Raw genomic sequence first — 15,911 nt, forward strand, 5'->3', positions numbered from 1 at the left:
AAGAACTGCCGCGGTGCCCGCCGTTGCAAAATATGTGCAGGTCCACATCACCATCAAGAGTGCAGCTCACGAGCTGAACCTAAATGCGCCAACTGCGGCCAAGGCCAAGCGGCAACGTTTTCCGGCTGCTCCAGTAAAAAAGCGGCAGCAGTTGTAAGAAATACAGAAATCATAACTGGCAGAACACCTACTCGACGATCTCCACCATCAAATCAAGAGATGGTGCGGATGCCTGAAACTCCAAACGACACAAAAGCGTCGACATCCAAGCCTACGTATTCAGACGTGCTACATCGACAACCAAGTAAGAGAAACACCGTTTCAAAAAATGAAAATGGGTCGTGGACGTCAGCGCCGCTTACTCAATTCGAAAAGCGCGAGTCAGGACCTCCAATGCCTACCGCGTCTGGTGCCCGAAGGGCTCCACAACCCACTGCATCACAAACGACACATTCGATGGAGACGTTGTCTGCTACATACCGTGCAGATTCTCAGGTCAATGCAAACAGCCAAGCAACTGATCAGCGATTTCTCATGCGGCTACTGTTTTTGGCACTGAAAGCGATCATTAGGTCGCTACCAGACGCCGTCAACATCTCAGAGGTAAAGGCGATTCTTAATATGGAACCCCTTATTCTGGGGACAAGGGTCTCTGAAATGCAATGAATAGTGTGTACAGTGAAACGACTATATTCCAATGGAATGGGAATTCCCTCCGAACTAACATAGGAGATTTCAGGAAGCTCGGTCGCAATACCAGTTCCCTGTTCTGGCAATATCTGAAGCTCATACAGATGCAAAAACTAAGATAGCTGGCTACCTCACGTATTGCTCGCCCCGTCGGGATGGTCCCAGTCGAGCAATGTTCAGTGTGAGGAAAGACATACCATCAGTTATTGTGTGCTCATCATTATCTGAAGCGCCAGAATACGTCGCGTGCAAGGTCATGTTTGGCACGACCACAATAATTATAGCCTGCGTATATATAGAGCCAGTAACGTCAGTGACGGAGGAAGCTCTAACATCAATATTATCCAAATTTAGTGATCCCTACATTTTATATGGGGATTCTAACTCGCACCATAAATTGTGGGGAAGCGCACAAAATGATAGGAGAGGGACGCTGATTGCCGATGTAATAGAGAAATATAATCTATGCGTGCTAAATGATGGCTCTCAGACATTTCTTGGTGGATGTACTTATTCAAGTGTTCTGGATTTGACAATATGTTCTCAAGTCATTTTACCGGATTTATCATGGCATGTTGATACAAAAACTCATGGAAGCGGCCATTTCCCATACTCGTCCAGCACAAAAAAGTAGCGAGACCGCGCAATGGACAACGTAAAGTTAAAATTACAAATTGGCGTATGTTTCGATCTTTGAATACGCTAAGCTGTAAAAATGTTGATACGTTGGCGGTTGGATGATTTTATTCCGGTTGTGAGAGAATATTTTGACCACGAAACAAGATGGGTATCCATTCCATCCGATTATAGAGGTGTTGATGCTTCGTATGAAAAACTTAGAGCAATACGACGCAGAGCCGAACGAAGATGCCGTCGCTCAGGATGGAGAGGACTATGAGGAGGCTCAGCGTGTTCACAGCCTTATACAACGTAAACTTAGGCAACTTGCCAAACATCGATGGCAACAGCTTTGTGCTAAGATATCGGCTGGAAGTGACTTCACGAGGATGTGGATTATTATTAGAGCTCTCCAAGCGCCGACTATTCAAAGGTTCCCGTTGCGAGCAATGGCCCTATCCAGAGGCGTATCAGAACTGACAATAGCAGACGAGTTTTGCAAATTATTGGTTCGACCCAAGCGCGGCATCTCTGACACTTAAATACTTTGCCTCGTGTGTCAACGCCAAACAAACAATTGATAACGAGTTGATGTCCTGCCATTTGGAGCTATATTGGGTTTTCACAATGAGGGAACTTCAAAACGCACTGGGAGTGACACGTCGGGGTAGGTCACCTGGCCCAGACCTGATCACATGGGATGAATGGACCAACATCGGTCGTCGTGCGCTGAACTTCATTTTGAGCACGTTCAACTCTTTCGCGGTCAAGGAAGAAATACCAGACCAATGGAAACTCGCTAAGGTCATACCGCTTTTGAAGGCGGGAAAAACACCCTTGGACCTAGCCTCCTTTCGACCGGTCAGCCTTACAAGCTGCTTAGGTAAGCTTATCGAAAAGCTAATTAATCAACGACTACAATAGTGGCTGAAAGCGAGTGAAGTGTTACCAGAAGAACTAGCAGGGTTTCGTCCCAAACGCTGCACAATGGTTTGCGTTTTAGATTTGGTAACGTACATCGAACATGAACGTACGCTCGGATAAATCACAATAGCTGTATTTTTATATATCAAGCGCGCATACGATACAGTAAGTAAAATCCACATTCTATATAGTCTTGTACAATTTGGAATTCGAGGACGAGTCGTACGGTGGATAAGGAACTTCCTTTCAAAACGGACAATGTTTGTAAAGACCGCAGGTGGAGATAGCACAAGTCGAAATCTCCGACACGGCGTACCTCAAGGGAGTGTACTAAGGCCTACTCTATTTAATACGGTCATGGCTTTGCTTCCAGCTCGCCTCCCTCCACCACTCCATGTGACGATATATGCAGATGACATTTGTATCTGGGCCTGAGGCACATGTCCGAAGACTTTACAGGATCAGCTTCAAGCGGGACTGAACCTCTTAAACGGGTTCTTAAGTGAATGGGGTATGGATATTGCGCCTTCAAAATCAGTAATGCTTCCGTTCACGAGGAAGCACCTTTGTGAATTCGAGCTAAAAATACAGGGTCAAACTTTAGAACGCGTCTCGCATCATCGCTTTCTTGGAGTGATTCTAGATCAAAGCCTCACTTTCGTAAAACACATCGATATGCCGGAGGCAAAAGTAAACAAAACAATTAACATTTTACGTTATTTTACTGGTGTTCGGTGGGGAGCCTCAACGAAATCCATGATAATGCTGCATTCTGCACAGTTTGGCAAATTACTACATATTCACTCCCAGTACTCCATGGATTATCTGCAACACAAGAAAACAGACTGCATTACATGATCGCCCGTAGTCTTCGGATCTGCTTGGGCGTCCCGCGTCCAACTCGCGGAACACTCGTTTTTGCAGGAACAGGAGAGCTATCTATTCCCACTTTACGCAAACATGAGACCTTACGTTATTTCCTACGCTTGTCCATTCAGAATTGTCACCCACTTGCGGAGAATTGGATAACTAGGACAACTAGGACGGGCTCACATATCTCCTCGACACTGATATCGTCGAGCGTCATCGTGCCGGATTACACACCGTGGGTTCCGACTATAGATCGACCACCCTGGATGTTTCGCGTCGCAGACATTAATACGGAACTACCCAACCTTAAAAAAAGACAGAGCACATCTCATTTTGTGATTACTGAGTCGGCGTTGTCATATTTGCATGATTACTACAGAGACCACATTCATGTATACACGAATGGCTTTACGACAAATGATGGCTCGACCTCAGCTTTCGTAATTCAATCAATGCAAGTGAAAAACTGTATTCATTTGTCCCACAGAACGTCCTCTACTGCTGCAGAACTTTATGCAATTTTTCTGTCAGTGGAGTGTATAAAGGACGTAGAACCTCAAAACCAGTGGGTTATCTGCATGGATTCCAAGGCAGCCCTCGGTGCTCTTTCGTCAATAAACTCTCCGGCATATGCATTGGTCTACCAGATAGCTGATATGATCGATCGGGCCGTAAGTAATGGTCATTCATTAAAGCTACAGCGGATTCCAGGACATAACGGAATTTCAGGAAACATGGAGGCAGACAAACTAGCAACAACTGCACATGCTTTAGAAATAACTGGAGGAATTCCTTTTTCCAAAACGGACATAAAGTATTTAATTGCACACCACTCCAAAGAAATGGCAGTCGACATATGGTTTAATGGGGCAGGACGACAGTCTACTCTCTTCGTGGTGGATCCAGAATTACGGTTTCATATCCCAAGCGAAATACCGAGAAAATTTAAAACAATGCTTCACCGCCTGCGACTCATTGTGGCTTTCACGAGAGAATTTCGCTACAATTAATGAAATTGAGGACCCAAAATGTTCTTGAGGTCAGGATGTGGAAACTATTGAACACATATTTTTGAACTATCCTTGGTTCGATCGCATTCGGTCACAACTAAAAGTACGGTTTGATATCCTGGATAAAAGGCGTCTCACCATAAGCAAATTACTGGCGCCATGGCCCAATCAAGTCATCCTGAAACAGGCTCTCCAGGCAATAAAAAGGTTTTTAGAAGACAGTGACATCATCGACAAATACAAGCTTTTGAGTTGATAATAATGAACCTTGTGAAATGAGTGAATATAGCAAGGTCTGTATATGTGTGAACAATCTGGTAACAATTGGTAAGGCTCGAAGTGACTATTCATACCAAGAACATAAGTGCTGTTCATTAAGTGTTCTCATCGTATGGGTCTATGTATGCGTGCCCGTGTTGGTGTGTAGAACCAGTGCGTGTTATTATTTAAGGATCATTGTCAGTGTGAAGGTGGAGTCGCACCCGTACCTACCGTGCGGGGCGCGGCCTGCGAGTGACGCTTGGGACGTTCTGACTCTCTGCACGACGGTCCAGTCGCGTCTATGCTTCCGTGGGTTATGTCTTTTATAGGTAGAGTGGCGGGCCGTCGTGTGCGGGACGGACGATGCTTGGGCGGTGTCTGCGGGCTGATTGCTGTGGGGTCTGTGGGCGGTGTGGCTTCAGCTTTAGACGTTTTTTTATTATGTTTCATTATAAGTAGGGGAAAGGTAGGAAAAAGGGGGGGGGGGGGGGGAGACATTAAGGTGTATAGCTGCATCTATATGTTTGAAGTGTTTAATTTCTATGTCGGAAATATTCTCTTCAATGGTAATGGAGTAGCCGGTCATGCCTTAGAATGACTGACATCTCCATTTATTATTTTTAACACAAATTGAAGAAGAAGAAGAAAAATAAACACCCATACTGACAAGATAAATGAAGCAACTCAACTGCTGTCTTTATGGAAGAGCAATCCCACTTGGAAAAATTTGTTTTTTTCTGACATTACACAGGTCACATATTGTTCTTAGGGGTATTTTGTTTTCTCGGGATCAGTTGTGTTTCTTTCCTTCAAAAAGAAATGTTTCGTGCGGCACAGTAGAATTGTTTTATTGGAATTAGACTATCCAATTTTGCAAACAGAGTGGTGTCGCTCGGCGTTCCAAACAAGGAGTGTTTCTCTGTAAACGTGTTCTAACCCACGTTGTACACGGCACTAAACACCACCACCCTGTATTTTTCTTCGCAGTATTTGGCACCGTTGTGAGTCCCTTGTCTCTTCGTCACAGCGAGCAGTCGCGCAATCGGGCAGGAGATCAAACTATGGGGGGCGCTTTTTCGAGCTTGTTGTCCCCACAGCCCGGTGTTTACTAGCACAGCATAATGCAGAAATTAAACCTCGCCACGATCTGGGCACGAGCGCTTCGCTCTGACCAGTGCTTTAATCGCACGAAGAGCGGCCTTCGAATCGTCTTCTTTGATTTCTCGGATGGAAACAAAAATAAATTACGGTTTGTGGTCCCCACAGCTGGAGCGTACCGCTAGAGGCGTGACTGTTCGATCTCGTCCACAATATCGTACCCCTTCGCACACAACTCAAAACAAGAAGAAAAAGTAATACCATCAGGCCCCAAAAGAACACTCGCTATAGAGAGTATTCACTGGCGGTCATAGCTGTGAGCGCAACTGATGAGTGCATGCTCACAGCGAGTTCCCACAGTTCTTTTGCAATCACTACTGCGTGGTGCACGTTAAAGACTCCAGGCTAGCGGTTGTACAGCACTGGCTAAATTTCTCATCTAATGCTGGAAGACTCATCGCCCGCTGAGGCAGCCCAAGTTCTAGGCTGTATAAACATACACAAAACAATTTGCTTGCTTTGCTTGCAACCTGCATTAAACACCTTCAAGGTTGCCGGTTTTAGCAGGCTATTAATGTGATCTCGTTTTGAGCCTGTGCTCTAAACATCGCCCTCAAATATGGCGTCCTGTGAATACTATCTATACGCTGCTAGTACACTCTAACACTGCCAGACCGGTTTCCTGGCCCCGCTGTGACTAGCACCCCATCGCCCTGTGGCAGAATTGGGCACACAACACCCTGCTCCTATGGAGAGGCCGTTGCGGCCGGCACACCTCCCAGTTCTAGTACACCCTAGCACTAGTCAGAGCGAAGCGCTCGTGCCCATACCGTGTTAGGCCAGGTTAAATTTCTTTGTTATGCTGTGTTCATAAACACCGGGCTGTTGTAGTAGTTTCGGAGACCACAAGTTCAATAAAGCCCCCCTACAGTTCGATCTCCTGCCCAATAGACCTTTCCGAAAATAGCTTCTGGCAAGCACCGTCTCCAAAGTTCGTGCGTACGGAACGTGCTTTGCTCAATTTCTAAGTCTAGAACGTGCGCTGCGTGCGCGTGCTGGGCTGTGGAGACCACAGGCGGGTCTGTGGATTTGTAAACACTGGACCGGTTTATAGACCTTTCCAATGTTTACAAAATCACAGTCCAGCGTGCGATCTTCACAGCCCAGCACGCGCGTGTTCGTCGCGTCGGAAAGCGAGGAAAGCACGCGCGATACGAACGAACACTCAATATGGCACCGGCCACACGCTCGTTTTTGGAAAGGTCTATACTCCGTTCACCATCAAGCTCAGACTGCAGCCAGTGGCGCAAGCATGAGAGCACGAGACATTGGCTTTAAAAGGTTCTTCCGCAGAACGCGCGCCCGCGCCAGAAAAGCAGATATAAAAGCCAGAAGAGCGGGCTAGCTTTGGCTGTTTTCTCAGCTAGAGCCACTAAATGAGCTACGCTTGGAGGATCAGCACCCTACTCCACGATATTGTTGTGGGCACCGCCATCTCGGTGCTTATGCAGAGCAGACGCAACCACCAATCGTCATGATTCAAAAAGTGCGACTTCTTCAGCATTAGGTTCGGTGTTAGGAAGCTCATATAATATTGCTTTGCTCTGTCGCGAACTCTTTACACATTTGTGGAGGACGAAAAAGCGTTACCTGCGATTTCAGACAAAGCTCCATATAACTGGTAACCACGATTTTAAGCGCCAAGATGTGTAACTGTTACTCTGAAACGTAGGAGGTCAGGAGGGGATAGAGTCAGGATGATGAAGCAAGATGAAATCGTAGAACGACTGACATCACACTACGCTTAGACAGAAATCGCACCACGTAAAATGGGCTTGAGGCGACCTTCCTCTTTCTGCTTTGCGTGTACTGAAACTGGTGCCCAGAAATTGGTGCACGTGGGGCCAATCGCAAGGAAAAAGAAAAGGAAACTCGCACGAGCGGCTCATAGTCCGTCTTGGAACGCTTTTTGGCGCAGCAGTTGAGTACGAGACAAAAGATCGAGGTACTTCGAGTGACGTCTTCTTTCACTCAACAATCTGGACGAAGCCGTCGCCGTGCAGTTGCCCCTGGACGGGGACACTCAGCCCCAGAGCCCGTCGGAGTCGCAAGACCATCTCCCGGACGGTCGGGTCGGCGTCGCTCCTCCGGCCGCTGCCCAGCCCCAGAATTCTCCCCTCGGTCCGGCTCACAGTCCCACTGCCGGCATGACCCCTTCCCCGAACCATGAACCGGACCCCGCTGGCAAAAGACGGCGCAGCACGCACCCCCGGGCTCTAATCACTTCTTCGAAGAGTGCACACCACTCAGGTCAGGCACGTATAGGCAGGATTTTGATTCGGGGGGGGGGGGGGGGGGGGGGGGGCGGGGGCGGGAGGGAGGGGCAGGGGGATAGGAGGCCCAGAAAAACGGAAGATTTCGGGGGGGGGGGGGGGGGGGGTCGCCCATGACAAAATGCTGTATGAGGGGGAGGGGGGAGGGGGTGTCCCAGCAAAATGAAATCTTACATTCTTCTGGTCCTCCTACCCCCCCCCCCCTCCCCCCAAACACCATTTTGTTATGGGCGTATCGCCCCCCTCCCCCCGAATCAAAATCTAAAACAAAGTATAGTTTCTGTATCATACTTCTTTTAATAGAGAGTTTTAGTAGATCGTTCCGATACCTCCGATAGCCCCGATAACGATACTATGCATGCGCAAGGGAGGCGGTGGCGGAGTATCGGGTATCGTTATCGGAGTCATGGGAACGATTTACTAAAACTCTCTACTGTCTTTTTATTTTTGTGTGATCGTTTAGATTGAAGGGTTAGCTGCCGTAATCTAAATAATTTAATAAAGAATCATGAGTTGATTTGTACTACGGGTGTCTGCATACCTGAGTCACGCACATATACAGTCCGGGGGGGGGGGGGGGGGGGGGGGGCACCACTGACCAAGAAGCGCCTTCGTCGCGGCGGAATTCAAAGGATGAATTCCGATGAATTCAAAGGATTCAAAGGAGCTTTTCTTAGTCACTCCTTCCAAAGCCGCCTTTTGCTCCTTCGCGAAATTTGATGACGGAACAGTGGGGACAATGGCAACAGTATGATCCCCGGGAATGCGTCATCGAGCTTTGCGGTGATGATATTCAAATGCTGCTTACACAGCGGACGCGAAGACTGCGTACGCATTCGATCTGGGCTCGTGACAATCGATGCCTCGACATGCATTCAGGTGGTGACCCGTGTCTAATCGCTGCAACGACGACAATAGCCGAGCCATAACAATGTCTGGAACTCAGCGCGTGTCCTTTGCTTTGCCAACCCCCGCGCGAGGCTATGATCAACATTGGCGGCATATAATCGGCTCCAGGTCACGTGGCCGCTTGTTCTGGCTGCGAGTTGAGGGGGTGAACGGTGCTCGTTTTTCTTTAATTTTTTTCTGGAACTTCTATTGCGTGGGGTGAAAAACGAAGGCGTGTTTCATAGGTCATTAACGTCAGGGATCCGTTTTAATTGTTATTTGAGCAAAGTACAAAAATTGTTGCATTGCCCCTAAAAGAAAGATATTGATTCCAACCTGTGAATGTTTGAAGGGCGTAAGTTATGGTGGGGTGGAGTGGACGATTCGCTGCCGCTGCTTCCAAAGTGGTGGTCACAGCCCGCAGCCTTCTTTTTGCTGATCCTGGTGGTGGCGCTGTGATGTCCCGTCCAATGCCGACCAATGGATGTGCAGCAGGATGTTGATTGCGCTTCGTGGATTCAGCACGTGGCAGATGGATTCCGTGAACGACGGTGTTCCTGTGTTTTTCGTCGATGGACTCTGTGAGTGTTTGAAGAGCGTGGTGGGGACGATTCGCCGCCGCCGCTGCCAAAGCTTGTGCATGGCGTCTTTCATTTTTTTCTGTCGGTAATTTCTTCCTAAAACCGGCACCGTCATGCTAGTCGGCGCTGCAAAGAAGCATGTTTGTCATTAGATGCAAAAACTTGGAGTACGCGTAAGCTTAGCCTTCAAGAGTGGTACGCGTTAGCGTTATCGGGCCCCGTTTGCATCACCTTCTCATTCGCCGTGCAACCTTGCCTTGCCAACACCTCCCAGATAACAAAGCCGTTGTGCCGATAGAGATGTCATCAGCAGAGGCCAACGCTTGTCACAGATTGGACACGGCAATTGCGTCAACGTTAGGCTCAAACTTGACTCGAAACCGAGCGCTGGCCTAGCACTTGTTTTTTAACTTGTGTCAAGCGTTCGCCTTCGCTGGTGACGCAAAAATATCAGCACTACGGCCTTGTCGTTTACGCGGTGTTAGCCTTGCTTGGCGCAGTCAGTAGCGTGTCTGGCTCGCCACCGAAAGGTTGAGGGTCCGAATCCCGCTTAAAATTCTTCAATTTTTTTATTGCAAATTAGTTACTTCTTAAATTGAAACCATTTGAGACCTGCGGCGACCTTTAATTCGCATTACATGTCAAGTTTTTAATCACTTTCATTCCACGCGTGACGTCACGTGTCCCGTGAGTGTTGTGGGTTGTTTGAAATTCCCGCACGAGGTCATGTGACTGTGACGTCATGACTCTATCGACCAATCAGGATTCGCGTCGCGGCGCCAATGCCGGCTTTTCTGCCACGCCATCGAGGCCGGCTTTTCTGCGACACGAGATCCTGAACGCTCTCGCTTTAAAATCACAATGGGAGACTTTCATCTAAAAATGTTTGTAAATACCGCTCACTAAAAACGAATATTATATACAGACGGAAGCAGATGAATCTAACCCACTTTAAACAAATCTCAGTTTTTCCAGGCTCATGCACTAAGTTACCACAAAAGTATGGATAGTGGTGTGCATTTCTTTTGTGAGAATAAAGTAGTGAAAGCTTACCCCAATAAAAAATATACAAATACAAAACAAAATTTCTTTCCCGGCTTAATAAAAGTGAAAAGGCGTTTTTATAGGCCAATAAAGTATTTTCTTTAAAAGGGCGATGTAACAATTTTTCTACTTACAATATATACAGCTTATTATTATTCCTTGACATTTATGACCTATGAAACATCCGTTGCTTTTGTTCTCTACCCTGTGGGAACCGTGGGGTTCTCTATATCCCTATCTAGGTCTAGCTGCAAGCAGGCCGTGGGAGTCGTCGTCACCAATGGCGGCGGCTACTCGGGTATGAGGAACCAAGGCTGTATTCCCGGAACGGGACGGCTCTCCCTCGCCCATGTAGTGTGAATGTGCCGCCGGCGCACCCTTGAGTGGCTACTACCGGCCTCCCCGGGCGCGTCCATTCTCCGAGGCTACATAAGCCGACCCCGAAGGAGGGCCGGGGGTTCTCGTCGGCGGAGGCCCTGGCTCTAAGGAGCTCGGTTTTTTCTTTATGGGCCTCCGACTTCCCGTGAATCTGTCTATTGCGGCAGCGCGGGAAACCGACCGGGTGATACTGGCACTCGAGCCAGCGGCCAGGCTTTTCCTGTCTGGAGCAAAGCGTGTTGGCATTTTAGTGAATAAACACATCGAAAACGGACTCGCTGTGTTGGTGTTGTCTCTCGTCCACCGGTGCCCAAAAAGGCAGTCAACGGACGGACCCGGCCGTAGCCGCGCAAAGAGCGGACTACGAAGTGGGCATTTACCTCAGTGAGGATCAGGTTAAAGTTAACAAAACCAATAACGCAATGGCCGTCGCAGAAAAAATTCAACAAAAACGAACACCGTTTATCCCCTCGACTCGCTGCCAGAAAAAGCGACCTTGTGACCTGGAGCGGATTATATACCGCCAATGTTTTTAGTGGTGAATTCGGGTGGTCGCCTCTCTCCTCTGACCTCGATTCAGCAGAGCGCCTCCTCCTCGCCGCCAGTGCTACTCGGGATCCTTCTCAGCCGATCACAACTGCTGGGTTCAGAGCGCTCTGACATTCTCAGACCAGTCACGGAATTAAAATTTCTTGACATTGGTAATGCATTAAAAACAACACGATATCACATTGAGCAAAATTTACGCTTGCAACGTGATGAAATAACGGCTGTGACGTAAATTGTTTCATGCATCGGCATGTAAAAAGAAAGAAAACAGCAGTATGCCAATTTATTTTCGCAGAACGGAACGAAAGCCACTGCTTGGAAAGAGTTGTCAAACCATCGCGTTTTCGACAGTGAACGCTCTCCGATAGCGGTCATGCGTACGACAGAACAGGCAAATATAAAATGGTTAATAAACCGCATTTTTTTCACGGCGAAATATCGTGCAAGCATCACCAGGTGACACAAATCACAGTGCATTATATTCGGCTCTCCCTTTATTTTACAACCCAAACCTTTGAACGCACTTTTACCAAAGCTGAAAAAATCTTGAAGCGGCCACAAAACCCAGTAAAACAGCGGCGAGCACTGCGAACTGTTTCTTCGTCGGTTAGACTTAGCGGATTCACCGCCGTGAGATGAACGATCTCGTGAAAGCACTGGGAATACTTCACACGTCGACTTTTCCTGTTACGGTCACAAACGAATGTCGTGCCCTCCGTTGAAATCCTCGCATCGTCGAATACACAAGCACTTTGTAGAACCACATATTAATCTCATTCCGGACGCCGCACACCGCCACAGACCACTGGCGGCCAATCGCCTTCAAAGCCACGTGATCCCCGTCCAAGTACCACGTGACGCGTGCGCCGCTCCGCACTCCGACGGCTACAGACGGAGTGCCAGGGAGCGCTCTGAGAGAAAGAGGCGCCCTCGGAATGAACCACCCGATCAGGCCACAGCACTCTCTTTCAACCACCCGATCTCGCGCGCTCTGGGAAGAGCGCTCGAGAGCGCGCAGAAAGAACCACGCGAATTCGCCACAACATAGTCACAGGTTGGAGTTACCAGAGCACAGGGCGCGCGCTGTGTTCCACGCATTGTTGCCCAGGGATCCTGGGTTCGATCCACACTCCTGCCTGTTTCGACCGGATGAGCCTAGCGGTTGTACTGCACTGGATAAATTGCTCCTCGACAGCTGGGAGACAAGTCACTCGTTGAGGTAGACTAAGTCCTAGGCTGTATGAACATATACACAACCCGATTTGTTTTCCACGCATTAATTAGGATCGGCTATTTCCATCATCCTAGCGATTGGGCTCAAGCCACTACCCGAATTCATGTTGAGGCATTGATTGTCACGAGCCAAAATCAAATGCCTACGCAGTCTTTGTGTCCAGTGGCGTACCAACTTGTTTTTGAGTGGGGGGGGGCTAGCCAGACCCTCCCTCCCCCCCCCCCCCCCCCCTCACCCTGGGTCGCATATTTTTACTAGTGATGGGCCGAATTTTTGCCGAATCGAAAATTCTGCGCAACTTTTGCCGAACTTTTCTAAAGATTTGGCAGTGATTCGTCAAAAATACAATGTTACCAGACTTAACATTAATATTTTGTTTTTTTCTCACAAAAAACATTTTGTTTTTTTCTTCTTAAAATAAATACAACATGTAGTACCTATTGAAACAGTTATTACTAAATAAGGTGATATTCTACCAGATAAGTGTATCGACGTCGCTTTTGTGTGTTTACTGGCAATTTTAGTGTTTGCTTGCAGAAAGTGGCGTGACAATGAGGTTGGGTAGTAGCCGGCACAGTCACGAATCACGCTACGAGAGTTTTGATTTTGAGGCTTCATCAGCGCACGCCTGCAAGTGCGTTTATAATGTTAAAATAAAGGCAATCACTGTGCTTTTACTCTCTCGAAAGTCACCGTTTCGTGCGCGAAAACGAATGCAACGGTTGCTGAGCCTTCACCAGAAGAGATAACAATATTGTAAATATGCATGTTTTTCGATCTGAGTCACTTGACGTCAGCTTATCATAAGAGTATGCGTTCCATATTCGCTACGTGCCGTTTTTAACCCTTAAAATTCCGGTTTCTGGTGTTAGGCAACAGATGGACGTTTAGGTTGGAATGTCGAATGTGCAACGTCGGGCATGATAGTTCTCTGTTTAACGAATACTTTTCATCAGTGTTTACTAACGAGTGCTTGGATTCCGTCCCCACTCTCCCTGAAGAGCTTTACGAGCGCTTGCATCCTATTAACGTTAACTCCGCCGGTATTAAAAAATTTATTGATGGTCTAAAACTTACTTCGTCCGCTGGAACCAATAACATCAACTCTAAAATTAAAAAAAAAAAACAAAAAAAAAACATCAGTGTTATTTCTCGTGACTATTTGAAACTCATCTTTAATCAGTCCTTATCTCAAAGCTGTCTTCCATTTGACTGGAAGGTGGGAAGGGCAATCCCAGTCTTTAAACAGGGCAGCCGCTCTTTCGCATCTAATTATCGCCCTATTTCTTTTACTTAAATTTCTTGCAAACTACTTGAGCATATCCTCTACTCCAATATGATGAGGCACCTATCATCCCATTCTTTTTTCTTTAAACAGCAGCATGGTTTTCAAAAGGTACCTTCCTGCGAAACACACCTCTGTGTATTCATCCATAACTTGCACACTATCCTTGAATGCCATGTCCAGACTGACGCAGCTTTTCTTGATTTTTCCAACGCGTTCCACCGTGTCCCCCATCAACGCCTTCCTTCTAAACTATCATATCTTTGTCTCGTCCAATAACCGTTTGCATGGATTCGTGACTTTCTTTTTTTTCCGTGTACAGCTCACGTTAGGGTGACCACCTCCCGGCAGGCGAAATGCGGGACACCCTGAACGGGGGGGGGGGGGGGGGGGGGGAGGGGGGGGGGAGGGGGGGGGGAGGGGGGGGGAGAGAGAGAGAGAGAGGAGAGGGAGAGAGGAGAGGGAGAGGAGAGGAAGAGGGAGTTGGGAGAAGTAAAAGGAGGACGGTATTTTCAAAAATCAAGAAAAAAAGTATTTAAAAGAATTCACCATCACGCGCACTCCGATATCCTGTGCTCTCCGAAATCGTATTTTACACCTGAAAATTGTGTGGCGGCAATTAAGCTAAAATAATTTTCATTCACAGTGATATATTTTTGTGTAATTGTATTGGTAAATATTTTATTATGGGTGTCTAAGTTGAATCCATAAAACTTTGCCTGCAGCAGACCCCAAATGCATGGAAGGGAGATAAGAAATAGTAAATCTTTTTCGGCTTATTGTTTCCTGTGGATACTTACTCTTATACTAACATGCTCTTACACAAAATTAGAATCTTATGTGTTTTTGTTTTTTATTACCCTCGTGAGTTGCAGGTTTTTTTGTCTTGTGTGGCCGTCTTTACTAAAAAGAAAAGCTTTTCACAACAACCCTTTTGCATGACACAGTATGATTTGCAAATAATTATAATAGTTTATTTTTCAACTTTGGCGAGCAATTTTCGCTCGCAATATTTTTCCATCAAGGGGAGAGGCACAACGGCACATGCGCGTCTATTTCCTGCAAAAACGACGGTCGCTCCTCGCAGTGCTTGTATAGAAAATGGCATACCATCGACCATCGATATTCACATGTTTATCAGCGACCTCCGCGCTACCCCGCGGCCCGTTCTTCAGAAGCGCCATAATTTGCGTAGTGAATGCTACGACAATGTGAAATGCGGGTCATTTTAAAGATTTTGGTATTTCTTGCGGGACGCGGGACACGCGCTCTCAATGCGGGACAGTCCCGCGAGTCGCCGGACGGGTGGTCACCCTAGCTCACGTCCATTAATGATTATGAGTAAATGCATCTTCTGGTGTTCCCCAGGGGTTCGTACTCGGGCCTTTACTCTTTTAATATTTATTAATGACATTCCCATTGGTTCAAAAATACGCCTTTTCGCCGACGACTGCGTCATCTATAACGAAGTAACTTGTGTGCAAAATAATAACCAGGTTCAGGAAGATCTAGATAAAATTAACAATTGGTGCAAAGAGTGGATGATTTCATTAAACAAGTCTAAATGCAAACTGATTTTTGGGGTCCGATCTGATTGAGGCCGCTACTGTGTAAGACTAACATCTGATCTTTCCTGGAATAACCACATTGTCATTAAAGCCATTACTGCCGATTCATTTAGAACTCTTTGACTAATCAGACGTAACTTAAGGGGGGCGCATGCACCCCCCCCCCCCCCCGTACACGCCGCTTTATGGCGTCCAGTCGGCAACCCAAGCACCGCTGTCCCCCATGGACTTCCGTAAATAGAGTCCCATGAGATGTTGTTCAGCGATGTTAAATTTCGTCAACAACATTCGTTTTTTTTTGTTTTGTTTTCTTTTTCAGTGTTAATCGTAAAAAAAGAAATGTCGTAAATATCGCCAAATGCCTAAAAAAAAACAAAATGTTCGAGGAAAAAAAAATAACAGAAGTAAGCCCACATCATAAATAGAACTGGGTCTGATACGTATGAGGCAGACATCTTACCACTAAGTTACGCTACCTCTTCGGAAACTCGCATTGTATCCGCTGCCTATGTTGACGGTGGCAGCGCCTATCTCCACGAACCAGCAAATCCGGCGTGAGCGCCGTTGCTAGGGTTTGTAT

The sequence above is a fragment of the Ixodes scapularis genome, unplaced genomic scaffold (assembly GCF_016920785.2).
Source record: "Ixodes scapularis isolate PalLabHiFi unplaced genomic scaffold, ASM1692078v2 PGA_scaffold1__304_contigs__length_218370807, whole genome shotgun sequence".
Classification (NCBI taxonomy): Eukaryota; Metazoa; Arthropoda; class Arachnida; order Ixodida; family Ixodidae; genus Ixodes; species Ixodes scapularis.